Source organism: Trichosurus vulpecula, chromosome 6 (assembly GCF_011100635.1).
Source record: "Trichosurus vulpecula isolate mTriVul1 chromosome 6, mTriVul1.pri, whole genome shotgun sequence".
In the NCBI taxonomy this organism is placed as follows: Eukaryota; Metazoa; Chordata; class Mammalia; order Diprotodontia; family Phalangeridae; genus Trichosurus; species Trichosurus vulpecula.
The window spans coordinates 153651050-153661262 of record NC_050578.1 but is presented as its reverse complement, the minus strand read 5'-3'; positions in this window follow the sequence as shown (position 1 = coordinate 153661262).

Here is a 10213-nt window from a genome sequence, read left to right as displayed (position 1 = left end):
GTTGGTCTTTTTGAAGCTCACCTCAATGACTGTCTTTGCCTGGGGTCTAATTTCTTCTATTTGCCTTGACTGGTAGCAGTAGCCTTTTGTTTTCAAGTAGGGAGGTGTTTTTTTCCTTCTGCAGGGCTTCCTTTCTCTCTCTCTCTCTCTCTCTCTCTCTCTCTCTCTCTCTCTCTCTCTCTCTCTCTCTCTCTCCCCCTTTCTCTCTCTCCTTTCTCCTTCTCTCCCTCCCCTTTTTCCTCCCTCCCTCCTTTCTTCTCTCTCTCCCCACGTTCCTCTCTCCCTCCCTTGTTCCTTCCTTCTCTCCACCCCCTCTTCCCTCTCTCCCTTCCCTCCTCTTCCCTTTATTTCACCACTATCTCTCCCACCTTGAAACTTTATTTATTCACATACCGGCTGGCTGGAGTTCTGTCTCTGGTCAGCATACGGCTTGCTGGCAGTCAGCCCTCAGAAGGCCCACTCCACCTCAGATGATGTCAGAAGGCTGCATGGGTATTGTGCACTTAATTTAGGGCAAGGACCTCAAGTGAACTCATATTCCGTCTGTGGAGATGCCTCAACAGAGCCCCACTTGAGAGCCTCTGGAACAATGTGTTGAATACGTGAGGAACTCGGATGGAACCTTCCTTTTGGATGCTTCTTTGGACGGAGGAGCTCATCGATAACAGGATATAGCATTAATCAGCTCACCTTAAGATTGTGTAGCTGGTCTAAACATCCTGATTTTCAGAATAACAAAGGAAAGGGGGGAGCTTTCTTTAAATAGATTTCCAACCTACTTAAAAATTGACAGTAATGGAACAGTTAATGGAAAGTCGAATATATCATTTGAGTTGTAAGCACCAGATTTCTTAGGTCACCATGCCCTTTTTGACTTTCCAAGCACAAAAAAAAGAGAAATTGAAGAAGAGAACAGATAGTAGGATCCCATTATTACAAAGTTTGTTATTACAAACTTTTGGTGAATAGCACAGTGGCAAGAGCATTGGACTTGGAATCAGAAGAGACTTGAATTCAAATCTAAGGCCTCACATTTATTAGCTATGTGGCTATGGGCAAATTCCTTCCCTTTCTCTGAATCGATACTTTCCTTATCTGTAAAACTGAATAATGATGCCAGTAGTACCTATCTTGGAGGCAGTTAGGTGGCTCAGTGGATAGAGCACTGGGCCTGGAGTCAGGAGGACTTGAGTTAAAATCTGGCTTCAGAGACTTAGTTGTGTGACCCTGGGCAAGTCACTTAACCTCTGTTTGCCTTAATCCAGTAGAGAAGGAAATAGCAAACCACTCCAGTGTCTTTGTCAAGAAAACCTCATGGTCGGCACTGATGTGCCATAGGCCACAGGGCCACAAGCTGGACATGACTAAATAACCGAACAACGGCACCTGCTTACAGGGTTGTGAGGACGAAAGGGTATGTTCATGAAGTGCTTCGGAAACCAAGTGATACATAAATATCAGCTGTCATTGTTACAGCTGAAGTAAATGATGGGAGAGAAATGATTATTAAATAATGGTTAATAGTAAGGAGACGCAGGATTTATCCCTTGATGAAACCTTATTCTCTTCCACTAGGCCAAGCCAACTTCTGAAAGACATTGCCACATTGCTGTAATGAGGTTGGATTAACTTTCTCCTTAGTCTTGTTCAGACTCCTCCCTGGTTGGGAAACCCATTGTGTTTTACTCAGGTTTGGATGGGGATAAATTCTTTAATTAGATTGCCCTAGGCTAGGGGTGGTTTGGAAGTAAATGACATCGGCTCCCAGCCCCTCATTAGAAAAAGTCCACCTCTCATTATAATATTCATTCTTCTCATTAATTGTTAACTAATCAGAGTTGATTGCCACCCTGAGGACCATCCACTCTTCCACGGGCATATAAACATTGAGTTTGTTCTGTGAGGGGATCACTGGCATTTGAGAGTGTCACTGACTCCTTTTATTAATTGTATGCTAGCGTGATTAGTAAAATGATTAATTACCCAGAAATTGTCTCTTGAACTTTTATATGTAACACATGTCTCTTGAAACAAAACATCCTGAAATAAAAAGCCCAACATAAACTCATTTTTGAGTTTTGCATTTTTGAGATGTGCATTAATCCTGCTCTCCAATTTGATTGCTATAAAAGGAATTCTCTAAAAAATAATTTCAATACTTCAATCCAGAAAATAAGGCCAGTTGCTGGGAAGATGTATTATACAGTTAGTTTATAAGGACAAAACCAAATAAACTCGTCTTTACAACTGTTTACATGTAAAATGAATTCCTGCATACTTTATATCCCTTATAGACAGTCCATAAGTGGCTTACAGGAGATAGCATGAGGGACCTGGAGTCAGGAAGACGAGTTCAAATACAACCTCAGGCACTTAGTAGCTGTGTGACCCTGGGCAAATCCCTTTGACTCTGCCTCAGTTTCCTTATCTGCAGAATAGGGATAATAAATAGCTCCCAGGGTTGTTAGGAGAATCAAATGAGACAATATTTGGAAAGTGTTTTCCAAACCTTAAAATGCTAGTTATTATCATTATTAATAATAATTATTAGTTGCTAACTCTTTATTCACTTCTATTTATTCCCTCAGCTCTGTATTTATATGGCTTATTTTAAAAATAGACTTAGTTATTGTGTGTGTTGTCCTTTTGGTTCTTTTTTTCATGTATCGTGATTTCATATGCATCTTTCCCAATTTCTTGCTATTTATCCTATTTATCATTGTTAATGTCATCACACTTTTCCATGACACTGATAACAAGTTTATAAAACTGTTCACCAATTGCAGGGAATTTTAGGTTGTTTCCAGCTCTATAAATAATGCTGCTATATCTGTTTTTGAATAGACAACTAACTCTCTCTATATGACACATTCTTCAGCTGCATTCCCAATAGTATGATGGTTTTCAAATATTGGGTGGCACTTCTTTATGGTCATGAAAATACAGAGGTAGCTGGCTGGTACAGTGGCTAGATCACTGGGCTTAGAGTCAGAAGGTGAGTTTCAGATTGGCCTCGGAGACTTACTAGTTATGCGACCCTGGGAAAGTTACCTAACCTCCATTTGCTTCAGTTTTCTCATCTATAGAAATGGAGACAATACCTACCTCTCAGGGTCGTTGTGAAGATTAAATGAGATAATATTTGTAAAGCACTTTGCATATCTTAAATTGCTGTATAAATGCTAGCTATTATTATCATGATTTGTTTTGTCACATATAATTTTTCCTATACATCCATGACTTTGGGATTTCTGAAATGTTTTTGCAACTACCTTTCACTAAGCAGAGAAACCGTAGAGAAGAGAAGGGACAAGGGGGAATTAGAGGGAAAGTTAAAAAAAAAGGATTAGTCCTAAGCAAAATAAACCAACTATGGATGAACAAAAATATTTATAGAACTTCTTTTTGAGGTGGAAAAGAATTGGAAACTGAGGGAATACCCATCAATTGTGGAATGGGTGAACAAGTTATGGTATATAAATGTGACAGAATATTATTGTGCTATAAGAAATGATGAAGGGGATGGTTTCAGAGAAATCTGGAAAGACTTGTATGATCAATGCAGAGTGAAGTGAACAATTTATACAATAACAATATTGTAAAGACAAACAACATTGAAAGACTTAAGAACTCTGATCTGTGTAATGACTTACCACAATTCCAGAGGATTATTGATGAAACATGCTACTCACTTCCTGAGAGAGGTAAAGGACTAAGAATGCAGAATTTACACACACATAGACCATACATCATACATGTGCATGTGTTTATGTGTGTGTGGGTGTGTGTGTGTGTGGCAGCGGTGGCACAGTGGATAAAGTGCCAGGCCTAGAGTCAGTGTTGAGGTTTAGGGGTACTGGGACCTCAAAATAGTGACACACAGGTCCTGCCTAAATGAATTTGACCCAAGCCTTCTTTCAGCCAAAGAAAAACACAAGGTTTATTAAAACATCGATAGATAGGCATGATTCTAAAAATCTACCATATTGGCCAGACTCTTAAGGAATCTCAGGATTGTCTAGACTCTTAAAGGAATCTGAGCACTCTGATGGAGGCAAGATGGATCTTTTATAAAGGACTGTGGGGGGTATCTAGGAGTGGCCAAGTAGTCTGGGGTGACTGGAGGAGGACTCTAGGGAGGATTTTGATGGGAATGGCCAATGGGCAGGGGTGAGGTAACAGAGAAGGGCCAGGACACCAGGGACCTGGACCAAGTGTCCAAGAGAGAATGAGTTCTAGATAGGATCAAGGTGGAAAGGTTGGAAGTAGTAGGAGACTATCTGCAGGTAAAACAGACAATGAAGGGCTGGGTAAGGTTAAAGGTAACAGAAAATTGGGAGCATACAATGAAAGATTAGTTGAGAGAGTATAGCCCCAGGTGAACTCCAGAGACTTGATCAAATAGGAAAATTCAAGGAGAGTTCAAGGGGAATTTCCAGAGCTTGTACTCCATCATCAGGAGGATCTGAGTTCAAATCTAGCCTCAGACATTTACTAGCAGTGTGACCCTGGGCAAGTTACTTAATCCTGTTTGCCTCAGTTTCCTCATCTGTAAAATGAGCTGGAGAAGGAAATGGCAAACCATTCCAGTATCTTTACCAAGAAAACCCAAATGGAGTCATGAAGAGTTAGACATGACTGACAAAAATATATGTGTCCATATAAAAATATAGACACGTGTGTGTGTGTGTATGTATGTATTTCTTTCGGATATGACCGTACATGTTTGTAACAGGACTTTTGCTTTTCCTTCATTCATTCTCAATTGGCTGAAGAGAAAGGGCATATTTTTAAAAAATGTTTTCAAAACACAGATGGGTTGAGATTTTAGAATGGTTTTCATTGATCCTGCTTCACAGTTAAGATTTGGACACAGCCAAGAAATTAAATGACTGACAAACGGTGGGTCATTAGTGGAATTGGGTTGGGATGAGTAGTCCTTGAATCACACATCTGTTCTTTGATTCAATAAGTTGTTCTAAGTTTTCATGTTAGGTTCTAAAAATCTAAAAATAAAGCTTGCACTACACACATACCATGAATTATTGACCTCATTTTGACCCTTTCTGGCTTTTCTGTGGTGATTGTTTCAGGATGAGTTCCTCTGAGCGAACTTTTAAGCATGTGACAAAGATCAAACTGTTTAAATCCTTCTGTGCTTGGCTTTTACCATGTAATCAGTAATGCCCATTACCAATGGCTTAATTCACAAACTTCACATGAAGTTTGAATTTTTCTAAGAGCCAAAAGATTTGAATTAGCTGGAGAACTGATTGCTGCCATAGGCAGTCTAATTCAAGATTAGTCTGTAGATCTGACTTTTGTTCAGTGGTTTATATTTAGTGCAATTACCCTTACATATGTTAAGCTTCCCTCTCCCCCGGGGGCTCATAACATTCTACAGATTAATTTTCCTTCATTTTTCCTCAGAAGATGAATTCCTGGGAAAAAATATCCTTGTTTAACATATGAGAATTAGGGGACAAGTGAAATCATTTCCCAAAGCTAAATGAGGAATAATGGCCAACCTGGGAATAGAATGAATTAATGCAAAAGCATTTATTAAGCACTCACTATGTACAAAGTGCTAGAGATTGAAATGGAAAAGCAAGACATTGCCTGTTCTGCAGGAGTTCACATTCTAACAGAATAATAGAAGTTTGTCTCCTATTGTTTTCTCAAAAGCACTTATCTCTGCTTGCTTAGGTTTCCAGCTGTTTCAAATCTTCAGGCCATTTCTCAATCCCAATGAGCTAATTAGCTTTTACAAAGTAGCTTTTGTTTATCCAGAAAAAAAGTGATATTTTGACTTGTATTTCAACAGAATACTCTCTATCTGGCTGTTTTCAGCCAATCAAAATATTCCCATCTCTGCTGTCCTCTAGCTTTGTACAGTAAAGTTAGGTGGCACACCGAGAGAAATTCATGATTGTGCACGAGGAAAGGAGGAAAATCCTCAAGTGAGCTTTTAAACAGACTTGGAAGAATCGCTGATGTTGGAAGGCTGTTGTTACCGATGCTAGTCGAAGGCCTTCATGCTTACAGCTAACTAGCTATATTGAGGAACATTTTGGAAAAATTAAAAAAAGGCCAGTTCTACAAAAATAGAAATGACGTTGTTGAGAGGGCTGAATTCGTGATTCAGTTTCTAAGCATTTGAATTGTGAGGAAACAACCAACTATGGTGATATGGCTTCTCAAGGTTACTCAATTCGACATTAAGGCCATAATTAGAATCTTCTCTCATGAGTTGCTTTTTGTTGTCCAGCCCGTATACAGCCTTCTATTCACGGTCTTTTGCAGCTAGTTGATTTTCACTAGAACTGATCAGGATCCCACTTAAATTGTGATCTGTCCGTGGTACTTGGTTAGTATACTTACTTATTGGCAAAGTACAAACCCTGGGGCCACGATACACGGGGGAGAGATGGTATTTGCTCTGATCTGAATAGCATTGTACAGATAAACCATACATGCACAGCGCTTCAGGTGTTTATAAAATAGACCTGAACTCTGAAGACTTAAAAGCTTGGCTTCCACATGGATAGCAAACATTAACCGAGCTAGATACGGATTTTTAGGTAATGGTATTTTATATGGAGCAAGAAACACCCATGCTGTGATGATAGTTCATAAACTGTACTTTTTAAATTTACACCAACACCAGCAGGGTAGATATTATTATCCTCACTTTAAAGATGAGGTTTGGAGGGGGTAAAGTGATTTAGGTCATATAGCTGGTTCAGGTCTTTTGGCTCCAGACCTGTTGCTCTTTCCTATTGATGTGGGATGATCAGAGAAGATAATAATTGTATAACACAGTGGCTGGCATATAGTGAGCACTAAATAAATGTTAGCTATTATTATGATTGTGATTGGAAGATTAGGAGTAACTGGGGGAAACTGCTAACTCCCCTCTGGAAGGTCTTTAAAATGGGTTTGTCTCTCAACTGTTTGGAATGGTTTGTGAATGAGACAACCTTGAAATATCCACTCTGGGTTTATTGTGGGGCCAAATGGATAACAGCTGTTATGGAGTAATGAATAAAACTTGGGAATCACAAATTATAGGAAATATGGGAAGTAACAGGAAGAACTCAGACTTTTTTTATAGAGGAAAGGGAAAATTTTGGAACAGGAAATGGAAAGGATGGAAACACCGGGACTTTTTGATATTTTTGGGGAAGGCATTTAGAATCAGAATTTTAAGAGTTGGAAAGACCACCAGCTTACAGTTGAAAGGAACATATTCCAGGACACCTAGCTCAATGTCCTCATTTTACAGATGTGGAAAAAACTGAGAGTGGGAGGGGGTGGGTAGAGAAGTAGCAGAACAGGTACTGTGATTCCAAAACCAGGTACTCTGATTCTTTCTTTTGGATCATACTGCATCGTGGTCTTTTTTTTTTTTTAAATAATAAGCTACTTGACACACGAATCTTCCTCCTTTCTTCACATGGGGAGGTTCTGGGTATGTATATATATTATTGGCAGACTGAATTGATGTGTTAGTTTTGCTAAACTGCTTTTGTTCCTCTTCAATTCTTTATTATAATGGATGGCTTACTGGGGAGAGAAATTTAGAAATAAAGGTAATATAAAAACAAGAAATCAATAAAATTAAAAACAATTATTTTGTCTGCCTTGTGATCTTAGGCACGTCAACTTTCTGCATGTTTTCTAATCTGTAAGATTTACCAAGGAGAGCTGTTGGTCCCTTCACAGAACAAGCATTATGATTACTACTCTTGCCACCAAAAAAGGAAGAATACTGACTGATAATTAGTGTAATCAGTTGAGACCAATGTAGCAGGTAAGTCAATCAAGAATCAAAAAGTTTAAGCTTTAAGGAATACTTGGAAACAAGGGCTCAAAAGTTTTCTTATACAGGGCTTGGGACTAAGGAGTGGGCTATTTTGGAATATTAAAGATTAGGAATTACAAATTGCCCATGTTTACAGCATAACAGATCTGCTAGCCTTGAGCTCTGTCTGGCTTGTTTTTCAACCAAAAAAAAAATGCCATCGCATGGGAAAGGGAAGGGAAACAGTGTGACATCACTGCCGGGTACATTGAGGGTGATGCTGAAAAGTTAACATTGAGGTGTTTTTCCTCTTGGTGAATATGTTGCTCCACAAAGAGTATATATTAAGAGCCAAAGGTGCTAAGGACAAGTATGAGAGTTCAGTTTCCTAAAAAGTGTCCAGGACCAGGGAAGGAAGGATACTGATGTTTTATGCCCTAGTCAGACCATATATGGATACTGTCCTCAGCTCTGGCTATCATGTTTTCCAAAAGACTCTGGTAGGTTGGAGGACCCAGAGGCAATCGGGATGATGAGGGGTCTAGAGATCATATCCTAACAGTATGAGCAGAAGGAATGGGGAAGTTTAGCTTGAAGACTTGGCTAAGGCAGGGATGATGGGGGTGGTGGCACAAAGCTGATGACACATAACTTCCTTTAAGTCCCTTTAGGGTTGTTATGTGTTGCTCTACTTGGTCCTAGATGGCACAATTAGTAGCTCTAGGTGGGAGTTTCAAAAAGGCAACTTCAGGCTTGACAAATTCCTCATCATTAGAGCTATCCCAAAGTGGATTGGGTTGCCTTGGGAGGTGATAGGTCCTTTCTTACTAGCTGTGTTCAAAGGCATATGACCCCATGTAGGGTGGTTTTAGAAGGGATTTTTATTCAGGTTCAGATTGGAATAAATGCCTCCCCCACCCTCTTTTGACTAAGAGATTCTCTGAAGTTTCATTGGCTCTTTTAATTAAGAATTATTGTAATTTAAAAAAAAACTCCAGGGAGAGAGCAGTCAACAGAAAAATGAAATATGGGCAAAAAGTCTAAAGAAAGTAAGTGAAGGGAGGCTTGAGGGGGCAGCCTTTCAAAAGAGGTCTCTACTGAAAATTGGGTACATGCTAGGTGAAGAAATGAAACCATGTGATGACCTCTGCAGCTGGAGCTGTGGGTGAGTCATTGACTTGGAAGCTTCCCAAATCTCCATTTTGGAGGAAGTCTGTGAGTAGCCAGAAACACAAGACTGTGCCTGTGCGCCTCTACTGTTTTCATTTCTGGTTGTTATGGGAAATACCCCAACACAAACAAAACTGTTGAAGAACTACACACCAGGATACTGGTTAATGCTAACAGTAGGCATTTACATAGTAATTTGGAATAGAATTTTGCAATTTAAGCCTTTCAGTTAATCTGAGCCACCTCACCAGCCCTGATTTATAGAATGGGAGTCAAATCAACCCACAAGCACTTATTAAGCACCTTTTGTGTGCTAGACATAGTACATGGTTTGAGGTTTTGAACTATGCCTCAAGGCCAGGATCCCATAGAACTTTATTTGCCACTCAGTGGTACACCCTTAGTTTAAGCTAGTTGTTAGAAAAAGGTCTTGGCATTAGGAACACTGAGTTCAAGTCCTGCTTTGGACACTAGCTGTGTGGCCTTGGGTAAGTCACTGAACCTCTTTGTCTCAGTTTCCTTATCTGTAAAATGAGTATTATATACCTCAAAGGCTTGTTGCGAGGCTCAAATGAGTTTAAAATATGTAAAGCACCTTGCAAACTTGTATAAATGCTATTTTTTCTAAGTATAAACTACACACTAGACAAGCAATAAGCACAAGACATAGTGACAAACTGGGAAAACAATTCTGCTTTTTGTAGCTAGTTGTTAATACCTTCCCTTTGTGGAAATGGAGTGGGGTCAGGTCATCTCCTTAACCAAATCCTCCTTACTTCCTCCTAATTACTCAAGAAGCCTTTAAATTCTTATTCTTTCGACTGGTTCCATTGGTCTATTTAGTGAACCACAATGAACTGGATTAGTGTGTTTAAAAGAAGTATGGTGAGTTAAGGTTGGTTAATTGGTCAGAAATCACTGGAGTACCACTGATATCCAAATATCAGAATTAAACACCCCAGTCAGTAATGGAGAGCAGCATAAATTGTGAACCTCTGAAGTAGGTGGTAGATTGGCCACATGCTAGGAAAACTGTACTATACAGGGTGTCCCTAAAGTCTGAACACATAGGAAAAATGCTATTTTGAAATATTTGGAATATTAACAGACTTTAGTCCCCTTGACTTCTTTTTCTGGGGTATGTTAAAGGAGAAGGTATACTCAATGAAAAATCACAATGCCAACACATTTGATTAGATGCATAAAGAGTGAATGTGCTAAAATTGACAGCAATGTGGA